This window comes from Ornithorhynchus anatinus, chromosome 14 (assembly GCF_004115215.2).
Source record: "Ornithorhynchus anatinus isolate Pmale09 chromosome 14, mOrnAna1.pri.v4, whole genome shotgun sequence".
In the NCBI taxonomy this organism is placed as follows: Eukaryota; Metazoa; Chordata; class Mammalia; order Monotremata; family Ornithorhynchidae; genus Ornithorhynchus; species Ornithorhynchus anatinus.
In genome coordinates, this window is record NC_041741.1 from 42,636,960 (window position 1) to 42,662,385 (window position 25,426).

The 25,426-nt window shown below is 47.0% G+C and overlaps 1 long non-coding RNA gene across 1 annotated transcript; it reads left to right on the forward strand.

The window, feature by feature from the left end:
* Positions 1-9,932: 9,932 nt before the first annotated feature.
* LOC114816661 lies at positions 9,933-14,582 on the forward strand. Its single transcript, XR_003764456.1, has 2 exons — positions 9,933-10,031; positions 14,364-14,582. It is a non-coding gene; the product is annotated as an uncharacterized LOC114816661 (long non-coding RNA).
* The last annotated feature ends 10,844 nt before the right edge of the window (positions 14,583-25,426 follow it).

Genomic DNA, 25,426 nt, shown 5'->3' on the forward strand with positions numbered 1-25,426 from the left:
CGGTAAGTGCTCAATAAATATGAGTGAGTGAGTGAATGAATGAGGATGACAAAAAGGCAAGGATGAGAATTTTGATGCCGTGAAGAACAGGGGGAGACGAGACAAGAGCGTGGAAGGAAGTCTGGCCTGCCCGTTTTCCATTTTCCGCCTTGGTTTGTAGTTTATCCACCAGGGATTCTATCTCTTAAACCCCACAAGGTGGCAGCGGGTACTGGAAGGTCTGAGCTTTCCGTCGCTGGAGACCAGTAATAGTAATAATGTTGGTATTTGCGAAGCGTTTACTTTGTGCAGAGCACTGTTCTAAGCGCTGGGGTAGCTACAGGGTAATCAGGTTGTCCCCGGTGAGCCTCACAGTCTTCATCCCCATTTTACAGATGAGGGAACGGAGGCACACGGAAGTGAAGTGACTTGCCCACAGTCACCCCGCTGACAAGTGGCAGAGCCGGGATTCGAACCCCTGACCTCTGACTCCCCAGCCCGGGCTCTTTCCACTGAGCCACGCTGCTTCTGCTAGCGTTTGGTGCTTCCATTCCAGTGGTCGAAGACCACCAGGGAGATGATGCTCCAAAGCTCGGTCCCGCAGTCCATTTCCTGCAGTCTTCTCGGGAGCAGAGCTCTACTAGTCCTTCCAGAGGGGCAGGCCAGGGGAACCGATTTTGGAAAACTGCCGCTTTGAACCCTACGCTCCACACCGGCTCTCTTCCGAAGTACAGGGAAGATGGTGTCCCACTCTTTTTAGGGTATCTGTTAGGCACTGAAGTAAGCACTGGGGTGGGTACAAGCTAAGCAGGTTAGACACAGTCCACGTCCCTTGCGGGCCTCATATCTTAATCCCCATTTTACAGCTGAGATTAACCGAGGCACAGAAAAGTTAAGCGACTTGCCCAAGGCCACACAGCAGACAAGTGAGGGAGCCGGGATTAGAATCCAGGTCGTCCGACCCCCCCAAGGCTGTGCTCTATCCGCTAGCCCAGATCTTGCTTTTAGCAGGAAACATTTAAATTATTTTTCCAGAGAGGGGGGGAGCCCGTGCCTTTCTTTCTCTGTAACTTCCCAGTTTTCTGAAGACTCTCTTGAGGGGGCTACTGTTCTCCTTGTATGGAGAAGGGGCTAGAAAATGTTCCCTATATCTCATCAATCCTAATTACCGTGATACTTATTAAGCGCTTACTACGTGCCAAGCATTGTGTTAAGCTCTGGGGTAGGCTCAGTATAATCAAATCCGGTTAAAGTCCCCATCCCTGAGTCTAACAGGAAAAATAAAAATGTTGGTATTTGTTAAGCGCTTACTATGTGCAGAGCACTGTTCTAAGCGCTGGGGGGGTAAACACAGGGGAATCAGGTTGTCCCAGGTGGGGCTCACAGTCAATCCCCATTTTACAGATGAGGGAACTGAGGCACAGAGAAGTGAAGTGACTTGCCCACAGTCACACAGCTGACAAGTGGCAGAGCTGGGATTCGAACTCATGAGCCCTGACTCCAAAGCCCGTGCTCTTTCCACTGCGCCAGGCGAAGGGAAGCAGGAAGGGAGGACAGGTATTGAATCCCCATTTTACAGATGAGGAAACCAAGGGACGGATAAGTCAAGCAACTGGCTCGAGGGGACAGAGCAGGCGGTGATAGAGCTGGGATTAGAACCCAGGTTTCCCGACTCCCAACTCTGTGTCTCACCAGAGTCAGGCAGCCAATCATATTTACTGAGCTCTCACTGTGTGCCGAGCACTGCACTAAGCACTTGGGAGCGCACGGTATAACAATAAACTGACACGTTCCCTGCCCATAACGAGCTTGCGGTTTAGAGGCAGAATTGTAACGTGAAAACAGAAAGCCGGTGAATAGAACGAGTGTTAACAGAGACCGTTTTACGCCTGGGACAAACCCACTGCAGTAGCAGGGATCTATCTTTGTGGGCAAACGATCAGAAGGAAGCGTTGATTACGTTTTGATCTCTGCAGCCCCGCTCCCACACTTCAAAAGGTTCTCACAGACCAAATGAAATAGCGTCGTCTTTAGAGACAAAGGACAGCCATAATTCCTTGTAGGCCGGGACTCTTCATCCTCTTTCTTTTGTACAGTCCCGATCCCCCCGGGGGGAGGAGCTCAAGCGAATTGTCCATTCCGGGCGCTTAGTCCGGTGCTCCGCACATAGTAAGCGCTCAATAAATACCACTGAATGAATCTCCAGCGATATGACTGACTGATCGATGGATGTGTCAGGTCCGGGGAGGAGCAGGACGAGAGGCCCGGAAGAGGTCATAAGTGGGTACTGAATGGCCCATGGAAGTAAGGCCTGGTCCTTGCTCTAGAGACCTGGTTCTAAATTATGCTGTAACAGGGACCAGAGCTCTCCTATCGGGCTTGTTGTGGGGAATCAGAAGTCCTGTGACGCTGGGCAAGTCACTTAACTTCTCTGTGCCTCTGTTACCTCATCTGTAAAATGGGGATTGAGACTGCGAGCCCCACGTGGGACTACCCTCGCGCTTAGAACAGTGCTCTGCACATCGTAAGCGCTTAACAAACACCAACATTATTATTATCAGTTCTTGTTCTGTCTTTAGCTGGCTAACGCAAGCGAAGACCACCTGTGCACCTTCTATTTATTGAGCACTCACTGTGTGGAGAGCACTGTACTAAGCACTTGGGAGAGCAGAGCAGGAGTAGGAGAGGGAGACTAGAATAAAACAGAGTTGATAGACTCATTTCCTGTCCTCAGCGAGCTTACGGTCTAGAGGGGAAGACAGACATTAATATGAATACTTCACAGAGAAGCAGCATGGCTCAGTGGAAAGAGCCCGGGCTTTGGAGTCAGAGGTCATGGGTTCAAATCCCGGCTCTGCCACTTGTCAGCTGGGTGACTGTGGGCAAGTCACTTCACTTCTCTGGGCCTCGGTTCCCTCATCTGTAAAAGGGGGATTAACTGTGAGCCTCATGTGGGACAACCTGACTACCCTGTATTTACCCCAGCGCTTAGAACAGTGCTCTGCACATAGTAAGCGCTTAACAAATGCCAACATTATTACAGATATGTACAGGTGAGAAGCAGTTTTGCCTAGAGGTTAAAGTACAGGCCGGGGAGACGGAAGACCCGTGTTCTAATCCTGGCTAGTGTGACTTACTTCTCTGTGCCTCAGTTACCTCATCTGTAAAATGGGGATGAACACTGCGAGCCCCATGTGGGACACGGACTGTGTCCAACCTGATTATCTTGTATCTACTACAGCGCTTAGTACAGTACCGGGCACATAGTAAGCACTTAACAAATACCATTTAAAAAAAAAAAACTAAGTGTTGCAGGGCTGAGGGCAAGGTGAAAGTCAGGAGATAAAGGAAGGGAGGCTGGATTAGAAAGTACCCAACCCCCAACCCCCACCTCCCCACGGCATTATGTGTATCGATTTATGCGAGTTTTCTTCTCCTACCTGTAATTTATTTAGTGCCCGCATCCCCCACCCCATCCGCTTAAATCATAAGCTCCCCGAGGGCCGGGAATCACGTCTTCTAATGCTACTGCATTCTCCTAAGTGCTTAGTACAGTGCTCCGCCTCAAGTAAGTGCTCAGTAAGGATTAATTAAAAAGAAAAAACCACCACCCCGTGTCTCCTGTTTAGTAACCAGTCCTCAACTCAATTACCACATGATGGGCGGCGTGAACCCAGACAACCAAAGCTTGGCCTCAGCTTCCAAGATCAAAGCTCTTTGATCTCAGCAGCCTTGATCTTCAGGCCCTCAACCCCTTCACCTGCCGCTATCAGGGTCCGTCCACTTTGACTTTGAATTCCCTGCCGTGGGTCCGGTTCCTTGATAATAGCTGGAAAAAGAGAGAAACGGGTGGTCGCTCCCTTCCAGATCCCGACCGGAAAAAGCAGTCCAGTGGCCCGGGTGGTTTCTCGCTGTCACCGGTTCTAACGGTCACTTGAGCTTAATTGGGTCTCTGCATCGAGCAGCCGCCAAACTTCTAAGAGGCAGATGTGGATCAGAGTGAGGTGGGGGCCGGATTTCGAAGGGCCCCAACAGCTCTGGGTGCTCCTCCGTGCAGGGACGGAGCGGGGAAGAGGGGATGAAAGCAGGAAAAGTTCAATTTTGGCAAACACGTATTTTTCTTTTGCATCCTGCCTTACCAGCGGGGGAAGGCAAGCTCACTCCACTGGATGCTTCTCCCTCCCACCCCCAGAGAACACTGATCTGAGCAGCCGGATTACCCACATTCTCGTTCCGAGATCAAACGCACAGCCAGTTGAAGTGTGTTGGCCAACTGTGCGAACACTGGCACCGTGCCTTTGCTCTGATAAGCTCTCCATCCGTGGGACCTGGAACCCTTTCCCCAGTCAATCGATCGTTAGCATTTACTGAGACTGACTGTGTGCAGAGCACTGCACTAAATGCTTGGGAGAGTAAGCTATAATAGAGTTAGTAGACCGGCTCAGTGGAAAGAGCCCGGCCTTGGGAGTCGGAGGTTGTGGGTTCTAATCCCGGCTCTGCCACTTGGCAACTGTGTGACTGGGGGCGAGTCGCTTCACTTCTCTGGGCCTCAGTTCCCTCATCTGTAAAATGGGGATGAAGACGGTGAGCCCCACGTGGGATCACCTGATGACCCTGTATCTCCCCCAGCGCTTAGAACAGTGCTCGGCACATAGTAAGCGCTTAACAAATACCGACATTAGAGAAGCAGCGTGGCTCAGCGGAAAGAGCCCGGGCTTGGGAGTAGGAGGTCAGGGGTTCAAAATCCTGGCTCTGCCACTTGTCAGCTGGATGACTGTGGGCAAGTCACTTCACTTCTCTGGGCCTCAGTTCCCTCATCTGGAAAATGGGGATTAACTGTGAGCCTCACGTGGGACAACCTGATGACCCCTGTATCTCCCCCAGCGCTTAGAACAGTGCTCGGCACATAGTAAGCGCTTAACAAATACCAACGAATACCAACATTATTATTCCTTGACTACAGATAGTTAGTCATCTAGAGGGGGAAGCAGACTTTAATAGAAATAAATAAATTGCAGATCAGTTTGTCAGTGGTGTGGCGCTGGGGCCGTAGGGGTTGAGTAAAGGGAGCAATTCCAAGAGTAAGGGCAACAGAGGAGGGAGTGGGAGAAGACTTAGTTGGGGAAGGTCTCTCGGAGGAGATGGGCCGTCAGTAAAGCTTTGAAAGTGGGGAGAGTAACTGTCCATCCGACGTGAAGAAGGAGGGTATTTCAGGCCGAGAAAATCATCTTTTCTACTTAGGCCCAGTCAGGACTATTAAACTTATACTGTACCTGCTCCGCAGGGTCAGACTGGTTCTGGAACAGGGAACTAATTGCCTGTGAGAAAGAGAGAAAGAGTGTGTCTGTGTTTGTGTGTACATGGGAAGGGGAAAGGAGCGGAGAGGTTACATCCAACTGGTGGAAAGGGATTATGTGTAACAACTGTATTGTACTGTCCCAGGTTCTTAGCACATTGTTCTGCACACAGTAAGTGGTTAATAAATACCACCGCTAGGTTGATTAGAAATATTCCGTGACATTTTGTAATTCCCTCTAGATAGTAAGCTTGCTGTTGGCAGGTGACATGCCTACGAACTCTGCATACTGTACTCTCCGGGCCACTTAGTGCTCTGCACACAGTAAGCGCTCCATAAATACAATTGACTGATTGGCAGTGAGAGGCTTTTCTGCCGGAGATGAAGTCTTTCTGGAGATTGAAAGCATACGACGGGAGGTCATAAGCGAGGTCACTGCTAGATGATAATAACGGTCCAGCAACCCAGGGTCCTGTCTCCGTCAGAGGCAAGCATCACTGGGAGGAAGCACGTGCTGGTTGACATCCATCCTAATGTTAAAACCACCAACTCAGCACGGCCTCGTGCATAGAGCACGGCCTGGGTTCTACTCCTGGCTCTGCCATCCGTCTGCTGTATGACCTTGGACAAGTCACTTCACTTCTCTGTGCCTCAGTTATCTCATCTGTAAAATGGAGATTAATACTGTGAGTCCCATATGGGACAGGGACTGCGCCCGACATGATTTGCTTGTACCTACCCCAGTGCTTAGGACAGTTCCTGGCACATAGCAAGTGCTTAGGAAATACAATAAAAGGAAAAAGAAAGGTACTGGGTATAGAAATCAGGGATGTGCATGAAGGAAACCATCAATCATTGCAGTCGAGTGGAAGATCTGGTAAAGATCAGGTAAAGATCTGGTGAAGATCCAAGCTCTTAGTACAGTGCTCTGCACACGGTAAGCGTTCAATAAATACGAGTGAATGAATCTGGTAGACAGTGGATATTGGGGAGAGGGAAGTGGATGGGAGGGGGCAGGAAACTATATTGACAATTATACGACACTCCCGTCCATCAACCCCAACCCCTGATCCTCTCATCCGGAAAACAATGGACACGGCCTCAGGATTAGAGGGTCTTTTTGACCCTTTCTGAACTTCGCTCTGTCTTTCTCCACCACCTGGCCAATCCTTAAACCAGGTGCGGCTTCCTCCCAGCTCAAAGGTGGGAAGGCATAGGAGGGAAGGAAGAAATCGCAGAGTGGATCGACTACGTGCTCACTCTGAACTGTGAGCCTCACATGGGACAACCTGATTAACCTGTATCTACCCCAGCACTTAGAACAGTGCTCTGCACATAGTAACGCTTAACAAATGCCAACATTATTAACATTATTACAAGAAGAGTTAAAATCAACACAAAAACCCCTTCCTTCAGGTTTTATGGGACTTCTCTGAATGCTAATTCCTGGATGAGGGAAGTAGAAGGGACAGGCATCAGTGAACCTGATTCCAAATCATTATGCCGCACTGATGATTGGTAAATGCCTGTTTCCATCACGAATAATCGACAGAGGGACCTTAGTCTAACATTCCTTGATTCAGTTATTCAGTTATTTATCATTCCCAAGCTATAACCATAATCTGGATGTTCTCAGCAAGCCTCTTAAGAGTATTTATAGCTGAGCAAGAGCGGCCTCGAAACAATTAAATCAAATAGCAATTGTCAAATAGCTCTGGCGGATCTTGGGCCTTTAGTAACGAGATTACCACCCTACTTTGTTCTTCGGTGTCTGGAATCGCTCACATATAATATTACAGAGAGCATTTACTCAAACACTCCCTTAATCTTAGAACGTAAATTCCATCCATAAAATTCCTCTGGATATTGTACAATATCTTTAAACACTCTATATTTGACTCAGTAGAATACTACTACTTCAGTAACTGAATAATCTAGTAAACACGTAGAATACTGAGGCTTATCTAAAAGACTTAAGAGGAAGAGATTTATGTAAGAGGAGATTTATAACCCAAAAGTTGATTTTTAATATCAGAGTTCACCCGCGGATGTTTCATCTTTCGGCTACAGAGATTTCACCCCGTCTGGGCTGTGTTCGTCTGCTGTGATGAGGTACGGGCACGGGCTTGGGTTTTATCTGGAAATTCTCCCTCTCTGACCAATATCTGTCCTCATTGGTCACCCAGAATCAGATGATCAGTCGATTTCAGGAGGGCTTAATTCTCGCCATCTTGAGCCCCTTCCCGATGGCAAGCTCGCCATCTGTTACTAAGCTCTCTTGGTCAACGGGATTATTAAAAAGGGGGTGCCCCAACCCTGATTTTCTTGAGTTGACGTCAGCAAATGATTCTTGGTGCTGGTAGCCTGGACTTTTCTTTAAGGTTAAGGTTTGATTGCATGCTGACCTTCCCTTCACGCTTTTATACCCCGATGTTAGATATCTGAGGCCAGGAGTGGGGTCTAGGAGATCGCTGGTGCCTGTCGCCCAGAACTTTCCGCAGCATGTGCCCACCACACAGTGAGCAGGCTCACTGAAATCCGCCAGCGTGGCAGAGTTTACAGATAGCGAAATATGAAACTGGGCTTTATGGACACAAGCAATTTTAGCTTTTGGCTGTGGACTGCCGGTGAATTTATGGAGGGTGGAGAACCCTGATGCAACCTTTCCGGCACTTGCAGTGGCAAATGGGGTGGGTAAAGCAGCATGAGAAGCAGCATGGTGTAGTGGGTAGAGCACGGTCCCGGGAGTCAGAAGGGCATGGGTTCTAATCCTGGCTTCTCCACTTTTCTGATCTCTGACCTTGGGCAAGTGACTTCACTTCTCTGGACCTTCGTCACCTCCTCTGTAAAATGGGGATTGAGACTTGTAAGCCTCATATGGGACAAGGACTACGTCCAATATCCATCGCAGCATTTAGTACAGCACTTGGCACACAGTAAAAGCTTAACAAATACCACAATTATTATTATTATTATTATTAAGCTGCATGAATTTTTGGATGGTTGGAAGCCCTGCCTTAGATTCAGCTCTTACCCTGGCAGTCAAGAAGCAGTGTGTTCTAGTGGAAAGATCACGGGCCTGGGAGTCAGAGGATCTGAGATCTAATCATGACTCTGCTACTTGTCTGCTGTGTGATCTTGTGCAAGTCATTTCACTTCTCTGGATCTCAGCTCCCGTATCGGCAAAATGGGAATTTAGTACCTGTTCTCCCTCCTACTTAGACTGTAAGTCCTGTGTGGGACTTAATTATCTTATATCTACCTCAGCACTTAGTACAGTGCTAGACATATAGTTAGTGCTTAACAAATACCATAATTATTATTATTTTTTTTTGTTCTTCCAGGAGCGTTGAACAAGTGTTCCTGTGGATGTACTGAGCTCTTCCTAGTGCACTGCACCCAATGTGGGGCTCAATAAATAACACTACTACGAAGAAAAACCCAATAATACTACTTAAGGAATTTGTTAAGTGCGCAGTACGTGCCAAGCACTCTATTAAACACTTCACTTCATTATCTTTTATCTACCTCAGCTCTTAGTACAGTGCTAGACATATAGTAAGCGCTTAACGAATACCATAATTATTATTAGTTTTTTCTTCCAGGAGCGTTTAACAAGTGTTCCTGTGGATGTACTGAGCTCTCCCCAGTGCACTGCACCCAATGTGGGGCTCAATAAATAATACCACTACGAAGAAAAACCCAATAATACTACTTAAGGAATTTGTTAAGTGCTCAGTACTTGCCAAGCACTCTAGTAAGCACTTCATTAATCAGATTGGACAAAGTCCCTGTCCCACATAAAGTCACAGTTCAAGTAGGAGGGAGAAAAGGAATTAACACCCCATTTTACAAGTGAAGCCCAGAGAAGTTAAATAACTTTTCCAGACAGTAGGAAAATGGCAGATTTGGGGTTAGAACCTAGGTCCCCTGACTACCAGGCCACGCTCTTCTCTATTACTCCTCCTCCTCCTCCTCCTCCTCCTCCTCCTCCTCCTCCTTCCACCACCATCACCGTTACTATTACAGTGTGGTACCTCAGTTTCCTCACCCATCGTATTAGAGTTAACCGTCAACTCCTCTTTGAGATACCTGGTAGGATAAATGGGAATATTCATAAAATCCTTTGAGCTTCTTGGAAAATGACTGCCAGAGGAGAGTGCAAAGCCCTACTTTTAATAATTATTTCAGATGGTCAAGTATCGAGAGAAAAACTCTCTGCGCCCAAAGTGTCTCATATATTTGTCTAGGACTTTCAAAAGAAAATAAATAAAAACAGTTTTTTTCCCCTTCTGAAAGGACAGATTAGAAGGTCAGTGCTTTAAAATAGTAAAATAATTCACTCCTGGATTTTTTTTCTTTCACTCTAGCCTTTAGAAAACTTTCTGGGGAAGGAGAGTTCCTGAACTCTGTTGCTTTGGATGAATGCCCCTACAGTAGTCAGTCTCCAGCACTTCAGGTTTTGACCTATCGGTCCAGCAGCTCATGCCATTCCTCGTATATATGTCTTTGCTGTTCCTTCAGTGAGTCTGTCCATCAGTTTTGCATCACTGACCATTGTGGGCATCCACAAAGAGCAGTGGAAAGCTGATTGGGTGAGATCTGGATGGGAAAAGTTCATGTTTCCTTTCTTTCTCATTCTTTTTTTAATAGGAAAAGGGTAAACAGTCCCTGGACACTGGACTTCCTCTCCGGATAATGCTTGAAACCTGACAATGAAAGATGTGAGGAGAATACTCGAGCCAGAATGTATCAGGTTAGCAAGATGAGAAGCGGCGCGGCCTAGTGAAAAGACCACAGGCCTGGGAGTCAGAGCGTCTGGACGAGGCCAGATCCAGTCCCTGTCCCATATAGGGTTCACAGTCCGAATAGGAGGGAGAACAAGCATTGAATTCTCATTAGGTTGTTGAGGAAACTGAGGCGCAGAGAAGTGAAATGACTTGTCCAAGGTTACACAGCAGCCGAGTAGCAGAGCGGGGATTAGAAACCAGGTCCTCTGACTCCTAGCCTTGTGCTTTATCCACTAGTTTCCCAGGTTCTGTTCCCTTCCGAGGTCCCTCTGACAAGGGTGTCGTTACCAAGCAGTGGAACCTGGGGGCGGGAGCTGAGGAGGAGGGAGTCTGCGAACTCAAAAGAGAAATCTGAGAAATGAAGGTGGCCATTCTGGACAGGGGGATGGACCAGTTCAAAACTGGACTAATGGACTGCTTTAGGCAGGGGTCTGAGATCTAATCCACTTGCAATCGTCGCCTTTGGCTATTTTCTGTGTCCATATGTGGGCGTGAGTGTTTGGGGTGGGCAGATGGGCATCAGAGGAACCCTGCGAAGGTCCCCAGGATAGGGCTGAAGCCAATGCCTGTCCCGGACATTCAGCTCAGAGGAAAGGAGAAAAACAGTCTACAGTTGACACACTTTGACAGCTATGTCTCAAATTAGCAGAGGGAGAACAAAGTCAAGACTTTAGAACAGGTTCTGATGGCCCAATATTTCTGCTGACAGACACTTCTGACACCAAGCATTATTAAAATCCCATTTTCTCCAAGAGGCCTTCCCCAACTGAGCTCAATCAGTCAATCATATTTATTGCACAGTTACTGTGTGCAGAGCACTGTACTAAACAACTGGGATAGTACAATATAACAGTAAACATACTCCCTGCCCACGGTGAGCCTACGGTCTAGATAGGGAGCCAGACATTAATAGAAATAAAAGACAGATATGTGCCTAAGTGCTGTGGGGCTGGAAGGAGGGTGATGAATTAAGGGAACAAGTCAGAGTGATGCAGAAGGGAGTGGGAGAAAGGAGGGCTTAGTCAGAGAGCCTCCCCTCGGGCCTCCGGTCAGTAAATGTCCTTCCAGAAAGGGTCGTGGCCCAGAAGACCTTACTAAAAAATAGCAGGGGGCTTGACAGCTTGGCATGACAGGGTGGCAGAGAGGTCTCTCTCAGGTCACCAAATGATCCTAGAGGTCCAAATGGGGGTGGCTCCCATCTCAGCTTTGGGCTCCGTCTCACGCGCTTGCTGAAGGGCGCTCCTGTTGCCCCAACTCTACTTCGCAGTGGAACTATTCCATGCTTAAAACAAGTTTTGAATTGCCTCCAGCCAAACCGCGGGGGAAATCTCTTTTTATTCCCTCTCAGTCCTTACCAAACTAGCAAAAGGGCAGGACAGGCATTCTGTGTGTGTGTGTGAGTGCTTGGGGGGGGGGGGAATGTTAGGGTCGGGTTTTGCGGGGACAGAGAAAGGAACTGAGAAAAGTAGGATGGGTGACGGCCTCCAACTATGCGGATGCTTCTCAACACAAGGAAGAGAGCTTCCATCTTTACAACACTAGTCCGGGTACTTGTGCGCCGTCCTGCCTCATTCTCCTTGATGGAACAAGCTGCTGGTACCGCGCCTACACGGGAAGCAGTCTTGTGTAATGGATAGAGCCCGGTCCTGGGAGTCAGAAAGACCTGGGTTCTAATCCCGGCTCTGCCACTTGTCTGCAATGTGACCTTGGGCATTTGCTTCTTTACTTTACTTCTCGGAGCCTCAGTTCCCTCATCTGTATGATGGGGATTATGATGTGGAACAACCTTGAATCTACCCCAGCACTTAGACTGGTGCTTGGAACATAATAATAATGATAGTAATGATAATAATGGTGCTATTTATTAAGCGCTTACTATGTCCCTAGCACTTTTCTAAGCGCTGAGGTAGAAACAAGGTAATCAGGTTGTCCCACATGGGGCCTGCAGTCTTAATCCCCATTTTGCAGATGAGGTAACTGAGACACAGAGAAGTAAAGTGATTTGCCCAAGGGCACACAGCAGACATAGTAAGGGCTTAACAAATACCATAATTATTATTATTATTATTTAGCTGCAAATCTTCAGAGTTCTGAGCCTGGCTCAGTCTCGGGCTGGCACTGTTACCTTAGGGCAAGTTATTTTGACTCAGTGCCTCAGTTTCCCTAATTGTAAAGGGGAATATGGCTCTTGCTACCCCCCCTTAAAGATTGTGGTAATTCTGGCTGGGAGATCTTCGATTTCCTACTTAACATTATTTACATTGATTTTTCTCGCCCTGGTACCTCGGTCATATTGTTAGTTCTTGGTATGTTTCTGGGGAGGTTTTTCATGCTAACTTTCATATTCTGTTCCTTTCTGTTTCCCAAAAGTTCCTCTCCCTCCAGTAAGGCTAGAAGCTCTTCAAAAAGTCACACAATGCTTCTCAACACGCATCAAACTCCGTAGCTCTGATGGCTCCAGAACACAGGGGAACACAAAAGTTATATCTTCCTCTTCACTGCTACTTCCTCACCAATATGTCTGTGTCTCAAAGCTCCCAAGGTCACAGCGACAGTCAGTCAGTCAACCGTATTGATTTAGTGTTTACTGTGTGCAAAGCGCTGTATTAATCTCTTGGGAGAGTACAATATAACATCATAACAGGCACTTTCCCTGCCCACAATGAGCTTACGGTTTAGAAGAGGGGATAAATAAATAACAGATATGTACTTCAGTCCTGAGGGGCTGGGAGAGGGGATGAGTGAATTCCTCGTCGACACTCGTGCATTTAGACGCAGTCATTCATTTGGAGTTCTCGTAAATATTTTTAAGTTTGCATCCTATTAGACTGTGAGCTCTTTTGGGGCCGGGAACATATTACTTTTTTATTCTGTATTTCCCAAGTGCCTAGTCCAGTGCAGTACACTAATGTGTGCTTACAAATGCTATGATCTCTATTACTGTGATACCAGATCATTGAATTCAAAAATGGTAGAGATGCGGAAGTGAAAGGAAGAAGGAGAAAAGTCTGGAGAGAGAACTCGAAAGAGTGCGGAGTTTTGGTTTAGAGGGCTGGGGTGAAAGATATAATGATGTTACAGGCATAGTTCTAACCAGTACAGATGAAGCTCGATGAGGCAAAGAGGAAGATTGCAAACCCCAACACTCTATTGTAAGCTCCTGTGGGCGAGGATAATGTCTACCGATTCTATAGAACTGAACTCTCTCAAGAGCTTAGTACAATGCTCTGCATATAGTAAGTGCTCAATAAATACCGTCGATTGATGGAGCGGGAGGACGAAGGTAGTGAATAAATTTCAGGAAGAGAGACACGGACCAGACTGGGAAGGAGAAAAAGAAGCTTTTAAGGGGAAGGGCCTGGATTCTCTGCGGTTCCTGGGCAGAGATAATTCCCCTTTGGCGGGCTGATGCCATCCCATTGATTTCCATTTGACAAGGAGATCAGGCATCCGAGATAGGAAGAAGTGGAATCCTGCTGTTTCCATGGAAATCAACCATGGTTGTGATGCTCCTATTGAATTAATGGAGGGCGCGTCACACTCGCGCATTAGGGGAAAAAAACAAATAAGGCTCCCGTGAAGACCGCAAGGCTCGGTTCGCTTTCCATCATGAATAAAACAAAGCCCAGTTGGCTCCCAGCACGTGCTCTCTCTCCTCTCTTCGCCTCGGTCACCCCAGGAGGTGCTTGATTCTCTGGACAGATCACTGTTATGACGGAGCCCCGTTTCTGGGCTGAACACAGGGTTGCGTTCTATCTACTGAGGCCACTTGGATTTGAGAATTCAACCTGGTCGATCTAATAATAATAACTGTGACATCTGTTAAGTACTTTCTAGGTGCCAAGCACTGTTCTAAGCGCTGGGCTAGATACAAGGTAATCAGGTTGGACACGGTCTGGGAGTCAAAGCTCTGCAATTATCAATCGTATTTATCGAGCACTTACTGTGTGCAGAGCATGTACTGAGAGCTTGGGAGAGTACAGTGTAACAGAGTGGGTAGACACATTTCCTGCCCACAGTGAGCTTACAGTCTAGATTGTGATTGCGTGACTCAATGGGTCACTGGGCTTAACCATGAATCAGGATCACTGGTGGTCTTTTGCCTGGGGAGGAAGTGGGGAGAGTTGGAAAGTTTCATATCAGACGAGAGAAATTGAAACCACCTTGGCCTCCCTCTGCTCCAAATCACCAGGTCAACAACCTTGATGTGGCTTCTGGAGACTCTAGAGTCTTCTCCGTTGCCTCAGTGTTGTCCTCTCTCACCATCAATAACCACATTTGTTGCCTTGGGTACTTAGGGCGAGTACAACAGAAGGAAGACTCTCTCTGCTCTCGAGGAGTTGATAATCTAACAGGCTGGACAAACACAAATCATTGACCAATAGGAGAATCAGCGCTAAGATCCTCTGAGTTCTACAAAACTGACTTCTAATTCTCAGGCGTGGCTGGGTGACTCTAAACAAACCTGTTCTTGATGTCTTGACTGGCAAGAAAGGCTAATAAAAACTTTCACCGAACACTTTCTATTTGCTAAGTGTTTCATAAATGCTAAACAATTAAAGGCAGACCTGAGGTGGAGATTTAATTTCAGTCCCTTAGATAAATTGTTAAACATGCCCGGACGCACGCAGACACCTACACCCTGGGACTGAAATAGTTGGAAATGAGGAAGGTCAAGGGAAAAGGCAGCACTTGACAACAACTTCTTACACAGAAAAGAAATCCTAAGCACAGAAGAAGATGTAATTGTGGAAAAAAACCCCTCCATGCTCAAAGACCTCCGGTTTAATCGGGCATATTGATTTAAGGGGGGCAGAAATCTGACCACCCTGAGGGGAATGTCTGTCTCTGCCCCTACTGCCAGGGCTGGTCTAAAGCCCCGTTCCATGGAAAGGGAAACGAGGGGCAAGGATCCAGGTTGAAAAGTCCACAGTTCCCTTAATAATGATAATAATAATTGTGGTATTTGTCACATGCTTACTATGTGTCAGGCACTTTTCTTAGCGCTGGGGTAGATACAAGCTAATCATTTTGGACACAGTCCAAGTCCCACACAGGGCTCACAGTCTTAATCCCCATTTTGACAGATGAGGTAACTGAGCCACAAAGTGAAGTGACTTGCCCAAGGTCACACAGCAGACAGGTGACAGAGCCTGGATTAAGACCCAGATCCTCTGACTCCAAAGTCTGTACTATTTCCACTAGGCCACACGGCTTCCCAGTTGGAGTTGGACAGGCTGTTGGCCCGGTCCAATAATGATGTTGCTTATGGTCATCTGTTCTTTTTTGTTAATGGTGAAGATGGAGGTTTTGAGGATGAAACTGGAAGGAGAAGAGGCTCGAAGGTTAAAAACTACTTACAAAGAGCTGCATATAACTAATAAAATAGGAGGTAAGTAGAGCAGTAGAGCCAACAGGTGGCCAAAATAAACCCAACTCCAACCTGATTTCATCAGATTCCAGAACAAAGCCCTTGATTGAGATGAAAAAATAGGAACCCTTTGGAGTCTCTCATTCCTCCCTGCTAAATCTGAACCATTCGATACCTCAAGCTTTCTCTTCTGGCAACAGAGAGTCTAGAAGATGAATAGAAAGACTAAATGGGCCCTGGGGCACTATAGATCAATAGAAACTGTCCAAAAGTAGACACCTCTAAAGAGAAAGCGAGCATCTCTTGAAAACCAGGCCCCACCTTGCAACTTTCCCCAGAGATTCCAAAGCCCTCATTCTGCTAATCGCGGGTCCGCACCCTTCCACAGGAAAGTCAAGGACTTGCCGCAGAGATTTAATAGCCCAGACAACGGGCCAGGACCAGTGTCCCTCAGCCTTGCTAATGTGACAAGAAGTGGAACCAACCACTTCCTGCTAGACTGTGAATAATTATCATCAGTAATTAAAGCTAAATCCCACTTGTCAAAACACATAAAGCATCTTGGGCGACAGGGCCACTTCATCACCGGTCCAGTTGTCTCTCCCATTACCCTGTTAATTGACTGAATTGGGTGGCCCGCTACATCTGTAGACGCTTCTCTCCCTCGGGTGGTCCCAGGAGACGGTCTGATGGGCCGAGCCGGGGACTTACTCTAAGGGCCTGGGAGGAGAGTTGGACGGGTATGAGTTTCGAGATGTTTTTTTTTCCAGATCAGAAATGCCGCCAGGCATATTAGAGAAAAGATTAAAGGAACTCTTTGAGGGGTCAGAGGTAGAGTGGGGTCAGAGGTAGAGTGGATACAGCATGGACCTGGGAGTAGGAAGGATCTGGATTCCAATGCCCCGCTGCCACGTGTCTGTTGCGTGACCTTGGGCCAGTCACTTCACTTTCTCTGTGTCTCAGTTACCTCATCTGTGAAAGTGGGATTAAGATTGTGAGCCTCATGTGGATCAGGGTATGTGATCAACCCAATTTGCTTGTATCCACCCCTGATTTTAGAGCAGTACCTGGCACAGTGAGCAATTAACAAATACCACAGTTATTGTTATTATTATTCCTCCCTCATGACAAAACCTCATTGGAGGGGACAAAATGCACTAAGAAGCCACCGCGGATATGATCCACCAGAGTGAAAGCATCTGGAACCTCTGCCAAGCCTGGATGAAAAGGCTTAAGAGAAGCGGCGTGGCTTAGTGGCTAGAGCACAGGCCCGGGAGTCAGAAAGACCTGGGTTCTAATCCCTACTCAGTCACATGTCTGCTGTGTGACTTCAGACAAGTTGCTTAACTTCTCTGGGCCTCAGTTACCTCCTCTGTAAAATGGGGATTAAGAGTCTGAGCCCCGTGGGATCAGGGTCTGTTTAGAACCCGATTAACTTGTTTCTACCCTAGCACTTAGAACAATGTCTGGCACATAATAAGTGCTTAACAAACACGGATAAAATCTCTCTGTCAGTAGAGCTATTCTTGAACATGAAGTACTAGATTTACATACACACACACAGAGTCAGCTCAACAAATGTTGATTTAATTCACCAGGCAAGCAACATGACTATTGTCAGTTACTTTCTGCCTCAGCCTGAGTTGGGTTTGTTTGTTTATTGGATTGGTTTTGTCTCTCAATATCTTTCTGCCTTCAACAATTGTATTTGCAAATTACACATAGGATTAAGGGACAACCGAATCATCAACCTTGGTTTCGCCCCCGTCCTTGAAGAATAGACAAGTATATTTGATGAGTCGTGAGGGTGGGCATGTATAAGTCGAGGTGAAAGATTCTTACTACTGACGTGTGAGGCAGCGTGGCTCAGTGGAAAGAGCACGGGCTTGGGAGTCACAGGTCATGGGTTCGAATCCCAGTTCGGCCACTTGTCAGCTGTGTGACTTTGGGGCTAGTCACTTAACTTCTCGGTGCCTCAGTTACCTCATCTGTAAAATGGGGATTAAGACTGTGAGCCCCACGTGGGACAACCTGATTCCCCTGTGTCTACCCCAGCGCTTAGAACAGTGGTCAGCACATAGTAAGCGCTTAACAAATACCAACATTATTATTAGTCTGTGTGCCGAGTGTGGGATTCTCCCTGTTGAGGTGTTTCTGGTGGCCCTTTGACTTGGTTTCACGGGCTGAGAGATCGTTTCTTAAGGTATCCAGTGAAATGGGAATGAGCCTTCAATCAATCAATCAATTAATTGTATTTATTGAGAACTTACTGTGTGCAGAGCACTGTACTAAGCACTGGGGAAAGTACAATATAACAGAACTGTTAGACAAGTTCTCTGCCCACAACCCACAGCACTTTTGTACCTATCTGCAATTTATCCATTCATTTATATTAACGTCTGCCTCCCCATCTAGACGGTAGGCTAGTTGTGGGTAGGAAACGTATCTACCTATCGTTATATTGTACTCTCCCAAGTGCTTAGGACCGTGCTTTGCACACAGTCGGGGCTCAATATATATGTCTGAATGAGTGAATAAACGAGCTAACACTCTAGAGGTGAAGATAGACATTAATGTAAATAAATGCATTATGCCTATGTACATGAGTGCTGTGGAGCTGGGGGGAAAGTGAATAAAGGATGCAAATCCAAGTGTAAGGTGTCCCAGAAGGGAGAGGCAAAAAAATGGAAATGAGAACTTAGGCAGGGAGGCCCCTTGGACGACATGAGCTTTTAATAAGGCTTTGAAGGTGGAGAAAGGGATCGTCTGTCAGATATGAAGAGACAGGGTGTACTAGGCCAGAGTAGCCTTTCGAAGCAGGTGGAAAGAGCACAGGACTGGGGGTTAAGAGATCTGGGTTCTAATTCTGACTCTGCCACTTGTCTGCTGTATAACTTTGGGCGAGTCCCTTATCTTCTCTGTGTCTTATTTTCCTTATCTGTAAAATGGGGATTAAATATTTGTCCTCATTCCCTCTTAAAATGTAAGCCCCATGAGGGACAGTGACTCTTGTCCAATCTGACGACCCTGCATCTATCTACCCCAGTACATAGTACAGTGCTTTGCACAGAGTAAACACTTTACTAATGCCACAATAACTGTATCCACCCCAAGACTTAAAACAGTTCTTGACACAGAATTAGTGCTTAACAGATACCATTATTATCATGAGGAGGAGGAGGATGACCTTTGGTAACACGATAGGCGTGTGGTTCAGGATAGAGTTGGGAGAGGTATGTTTGCGAAGAGAGGTGATTTTCACGATGTTTCTAGACTGTGAGCTCATTATGAGCGGGGAACCGGTGGGCTAATTCTGTTGAATTGTACTCTCCCAAGTGCTTAGCCCAGTGCTCTTCACGGAGTAAGCATTACAAAAACTTCCAGTGATTGACTGACCTTTCCTCATGATAAATTGCTAAGGGAGAAATCCGTCCTCCATCACGGGGTGCTGAGTTGCAAACACCAATGTCCCGATACCTATTGGTTCCTGAAAGGGCTATTGATGGATTGATTGATTTAAAGTGCAGATTTGAAGACCGCATCCTTCTGCTTCATTCCAAATTCCTCAGAGTGCTCTTAGCCTGCCCCTTCCCTGCATCAGCAGGTTTAACGAGAAGTTGGAAACGGCAGAGAGGCTCCAGAAACTGCAGAGGGAAGGGAAGGCGAAAAAGGAAGGGGACTAAGGGCAGGAGGTTCATTATGTCTAGCACTGCCTGTCAGACGTTAAGTAAAGTATGGCCCAGCTAATGAGTTTTCCTTTATGGCTCCATTTTCAATCTTTCAGTTCCAAAGGACGCTGGGCATGTGTTTCCTCGTTCTTCTCTATACAGATGTTTTTCTCCTTCTGTTTAACTGGAAACCAGAAGCAATTATGGGCAGGAGCCTGTCTCTGTGTTCAGTTAGCAATGTACATTTCTGCCAGTGTAAATTTCACTCAGACACAAACTGTGCTTCTAATTAGGCAGCTGCTGATCCAGGCAGTTTTGATTTCAGTTTACTTACAGGGATCAGTAACTTTTCCCAGAGGCCAGAGTATGGAAAAAGCAGGGTCAGGAAAGAGCAGCTTTTTCAATCCACCTCCCCAGGGAGAGGCTGAAGTCTCAATTTTTGATTCTCTCCCCAGATCAGCCCCATATCACCTTTAAGCACTCTGATACTAAACTAACCCTATAACATCTATGTATATGTCCTTTATTCATTTTAGAGTCTATCTCCCCAACAAAACTGTAAGCACTTGGAGGGCAGGAATTAGATCTACCCAGTCTATTGAACTGTACTCGCCCAAGTGCTTATTACAATGTTCTGCACACAGTAAGCACCCAATAAATTCAATCGAATGAAGGATAATGATAATAATGTTGGTATATGTTAAGTGCTTACTATGTGCAGAGCACTGTTCTAAGCGCTGGGGTAGATACAGGGTGATCAGGTTGTCCCACGTGGGGCTCACAGTTTTAATCCCCATTTTACAGATGAGGTAACTGAGGCACAGAGAAGTGAAGTGACTTGCCCACAGTCACACAGCTGACAAGTGGCGGAGCGGGGATTCGAAGCCATGACCCCTGACTCCCAAGCCCGGGCTCTTTCCACTGAGCCACGCTGCTTCTCTAAGGATAGAATGGTGGCGAGTTCTACTGGAATTTGAAGGCTCTTTGTTCCTCTTCTTTTCCCCTGTCCTTTGCTCCTCCTCCCTCTCAGTCAGTCAACAGCAGGATTTTCTGAACGACTCGGTGTAGAGCGTGTAATCTGCTCTGTGGGGAAATGAGAACGGAAGCAATAGTTAAAAAGGCATTTACTAAGCACTTGCTGCTTGCAAAGCACTAGATTTAGGATTAGGAAATAATATACTGATGAGAATTAGATACGGTCCCTGGCCCCTAAGAGGATCACAATCTTAAAATAAAAGGGAGATCTTGCCTTGTCTTATGCCTCTCGGTCGTCGTCGACCCTTAGCGACGCCATGGACGCATCTCTCCCAGGACTCCTCCACCTCCATCTGCAATCCTTCTGGTAGTGTAATCATAGAGTTTTCTTGGTAAAAATATGGAAATGGTTTACCACTGTTTCCTTCTGCGCAGTAAACTTGTGTTTTGGCCCTTGATTCTCTCCCAGGCGGCTGCTCTCCAGAACAGGTGAGTTTGGACTTGTAGCAGATGGCCTTCCACTGGCCAGCCACTACCCAAGCTGGGAATGGGATGGATATGCCTCTTCCTGACTCTCCCTCCCACAGTCAAGACTGGTAGAGTACTGGGAACTCTCCAGGTGTGACCCTGGGGTAAAAGGGAGATAGAGAGTTGACCGAGCAAAGGCTTGGGAGACAGAGGACGTGGGTTCTAACCCCTCATCCGCCACCTGTCTGCTGTGTGACCTTGGGCAAGTGACTTTACTTCTGTGGGCCTCAGTTCCCTCATCTGTAAAATGGAGATTAAGACTGGGGTCCCCATGTAGGACAGGGATTGGGTCCACCCTGATTACCTATTATCTACCCCAGTACTTAGAACAGTGCGTGACACACAGTAAGCACTTCAGAAATACCATTACTATTATTATTATTCATGAGGAAAGATAAAAAAAGAAAAATAATATAAAAAACCTCTAGGGCACAGTTTAAGTATAAGAAATTTAATGTCACTCCAGCTACCTTCCTACTGATCAGCCTTGAACTTCATCCTTTCTCCCATCCAGGAGCCCCAGGTGATAGGACTTTACGGCAGGGGCAGCCTTTCTGCCCAGCTCTAGCATTAAAGGATCCTTCTGACCTACTTCTTCCTCACCCAGGAATTCGAAAATATCTCCCGGAGAGCACAGGCGGGACAAGGAATTACCTCATCCCATTCATTCATTTATTCAATCGTCTGCATTGAGCGCTTACTGTGTGCAGAGCGCTGTACTAAGCCCTTGGGAGAGTACATTATAAAAAGAAGCAGACCCAGTGAGCTATTCTGCTTGCGTGCCTCTCAGAGAGAGAGAGATGCAGTCCCCATATTTGTGCTTAGGATTTCAGATTTCTGGAAAAGTGACAACCTAAAATGAAATAGAAGCACAGAGGGAATTCAATACTTCAGAGAGATTGAGTTCCGGGCCGGTGTCGGCGAAGCCAGGGCAAACCTGAAGCCAGGTTGCAAAGGGTTCCTGGAAGCTGCAGCCCCTTCAGAGTGGGTTTAGGAACACCTGCATCCTCCCACCCGATTTGACCTCTTGGAAATGGCGGTCGGGTGACATTGCTCCTGGATGGGAGACAGACGCTGGCATTAGCACTTGCAAGTCAGCCTGGTTCTGGTGGGTGGGAAGGGTTTCAGGGTGAGTCTCTCACCCTTGACGAATCTCCTCTTTCCTAGAAGAGGAAACGGCTCGCTCAGCGGGGAGGAGGGTGATCAGCGGAAGGAGGATGGTGGCCTGGGGGACAGCTCTCTTCTCCTGGAGGGTCAGCAGAGCCTCACGTGTGCCACCTGCCATCCTCAGGGAAGCAGCGTGGCTCAGTGGACAGAGCCTGGGCTTCGGAGTCAGAGGTCATGAGTTCGACTCCCGGCTCTGCCACTCGTCAGCTGTGTGACTGGGGGCGAGTCACTTCACTTCTCTGTGCCTCAGTTCCCTCATCTGGAAAATGGGGATTAACTGTGAGCCTCAAGTGGGACAACCCGATGATCCTGTATCTCCTCCAGCGCTTAGAACAGTGCTCTGCACATAGTAAGCGCTTAACAAATACCAACATTACTATTATTATTATTAAATCCCGTGAGACCGTGCTTACCAGTTATCACATTAAGGATGGATTTAACGATATCACCTTGCATCTCTGTTCCGGCCTTTTTGGGGCAGGTTCCTCAACTCCCCAGTTTGTGTGGAACCAAAATCTAAAGTAGGCTTATCGGACTCCATCTCATGAGTAGAGTCAGTCGCTGCCTGAGGTCACCCACCGCCCCGTTCCAAATTTCTTCTCCTTTCCCTCCCTGATAGGCCCCAGTGAAGAGGAGGACTGCAATACTGCATACAAAAGGAAACGTCCAAAACAAGCTGAAGGCTCTGGGTAAACCTCCACGCAAAGGGAACCTGGGCTACGGAGCTTGGTCTGGCTCTCGGGAATTTAGCTGCTCAGCGGGGCTCGCTGAATTCCCAAGCCTCACAGTCTCTCTGCATGGGCTGACTGCTTCACTCTGAGTTCCCCATGCGATTGCCTGTTCTATTCATTTGAAAATAGCATCTGGCCACTTCCCGGTTGACGTAGAAAGAAGGAGATTAACCCCCCAGTAGAGTAATCAAGAGTCTTCTATCGGTCTCTCCGGGCTGAACATCTTTACCCATTTCCCTACTCCTCAGAGCTCTCCCAGCCTCAAGGTAGCTTCCTCCAAATGCAGCTGTGGGGGGCCGGACCCCCGTCCTTCCACATTTGACAACCCAGCTGCGTCTGAGGGGAGAAAAATAACTTCAAGATGGTTACGACTGTTCCCGGTGGATTCACTGATAAGCACCCGCAGCCCCGGGAATCATCCAGGCTGCAGGAATGGTCTTTGCCTCGGGGAATGGGTGCTGGTAGAATCCAGTAAAATAATAATTGTGGTTCTTGTTAAGGACGAACTATGTGTCAAGCACCGTCCTAGGCACTGGGGTAGATACAAGTTAATCACACTGGACACAGTCTCTATCCCAGGGAAGCAGCATGGCTCAGTGGAAAGAGCCTGGGCTTCGGAGTCAGAGGTCAGGGGTTCGACTCCCGGCTCTGCCACTTGTCAGCTGTGTGACTGTGGGCGAGTCACTTCACTTCTCTGTGCCTCAGTTACCTCATCTGGAAAATGGGGATTAACTGTGAGCCTCACGTGGGACAACCTGATGACCCTGTATCCACCCCAGCGCTTAGAACAGTGCTCTGCGCATAGTAAGCGCTTAACAAATACCAACATTATTATCCCACATGGGGCTCACAGTCTACACTGGAGGAAGTAGGATTTAATCCCCATTTTACAGATGCGGTAAGTAAGGCACAGAGAAGCGAAGTGATTTGCCCAAGGTCACACAACAGACAAGTGGCAGAAGGGGGATTGGAGAAGCAACATGGCCTCGTGGAAAGAGCGTGGGACTGGGAGTCAGAAGGACCTGGATTCTAATCCCAGCTCTGCCACTCATCTGCTGTGTGACCTTGGGTATGTCACTTAACTTCTCTGAGCTTCACGTACTCATCTGTAAAATGGGGTTTAATTCTGCGAGTCCCATATGGGAAAGGGACTGTGTCCAACCTGATTACCTTGAAACTACCCCAGCGTTTATTACAGTTCCAGGCACATAGTAAGTGCTTAACAAATACCATTATTATTATTAGGTCTTCAGACACTCAAGCTCATGCTCCTTCCGCTAAGCCAGGCTGCTGCTCTACTGTCAGTAGAAGTGTGGTTTCAGAATAAACCCACTAACTAGAACCCCTGAATCTGCCCAAGTCATTCAGGGAGCTGTGATACACTATCAAATCCATCCACAGAATCTCAGTCGGAGCCTTCTCTCTTGAAAAGGTTTGCTCCCTAAGCTCTTCCCTTGATGTGCACTTGCAGCTCCCACTGGTATTAAATGAGAGTGAAGATTGCCCTGAAAGGAAAATTAGACCCTTCCTTCCCATCCTCCTGAGATATTAGAGAGAAAGGCTGAAGATAATGGAATATCTGACCTTTGAAAGCAGCCTAATTATAAAATGGCGCTGTTCACACCTCTCCCAATCGATGTTCAGGGCAGTGCCAAGGTGGATTTGTCTGTCTTGATTAAAGATGATCACTTTGAAAAAATGATTAGGAAGATAACATCACACAAATGAAAGGGAGGCCCTGCTCCGGAGTCTAATCCAACGTTACTTTAACTGAGGAAAGGTAAATGGGCCGAGATTCCCAAGGCAAACAACTAGAAACATTTTCCCCTTCCTTGACCAAATCTCTCATGAGAGAAGAATTTCATTTCTTGGTGTAATAACGAGTCTTGGTGTCTCCCCTATATCTGACTGAAGCCTGAAAAAAAATAATTTAAAATCTATGTCTATGGGGAAAGTTATTTTTTAAATTCTTATTGTTTATTAAAAAAAGATACCCAATCTTTCCTTCAACACCAAAAGAAGTTCTTAAGAGGTTAGAGTCCAGTTGGAGTCGCATTAAATTCAATTAAGTACAAAATGTCTTGGTCATGCAATATAGCATTGCAGACAAAGTTCTGAAAATAGTGGTCTTATGGCAACGTTCCCTCTTCCCTAACACCCAAGGTCTGAAAAATACACACGTGACAGTTTGATCGGAAATTCAAAATAGTAAATTTGGAACCCACTAGGTCCAGAGCACAGCGCCTCTCTTCATATTGAAGGGAAGGGAAGGGAGAAGTAGCATGGCCTAGTTGACAGAGCATGGGCCTGGGAGTCAGAGGACCTGGGTTCTAATCTTGACGCTGCCGAATGCTTGCTGTGTGACCTTGAGCAAGTCACTTAACTTCTCTGTGCCTCAGTTCTCCTGTTCTCCTTCCTACTTAGACTGTGAGCCCCATGCAGGATGAGGACTATGTTCAACTAAATGAACTTGTATCTCCCCCACTGTTTAGAACAGTGCTTGGCACGTAAAAGTGCTTAACATGTACCAAAAAAACCAGACGGGGGCATCACACTGCACAGTTGAAAGTTCAGCATCAAGCATCAAACCCCCCAATCACTGAATACTAAGTCATTGTCATGCCAGATGCTGGATTAAGCAGCATGGCCTAGGGGATAGAGCACGGGCCTGGGAGTCAGAAGAACCCTGCTCTGCCACTTTTCTGCTGTGTGACCTTGGTCATGTCACTTTGGGTCCCACGTAGAACTGGGAATTTATTCAGGCCAATCTGAATAAATTATATCTATTGACACATAGTAAGAACATAGTGAATATTATTATCAATCAAAAATTCCTCACCTCACTCCATCTTGTGTATCTGCTCTCTTCTCTCACTATTTTCCAACTTTCTATCTTTATTCCTCTCATGCCAACCTTCTAG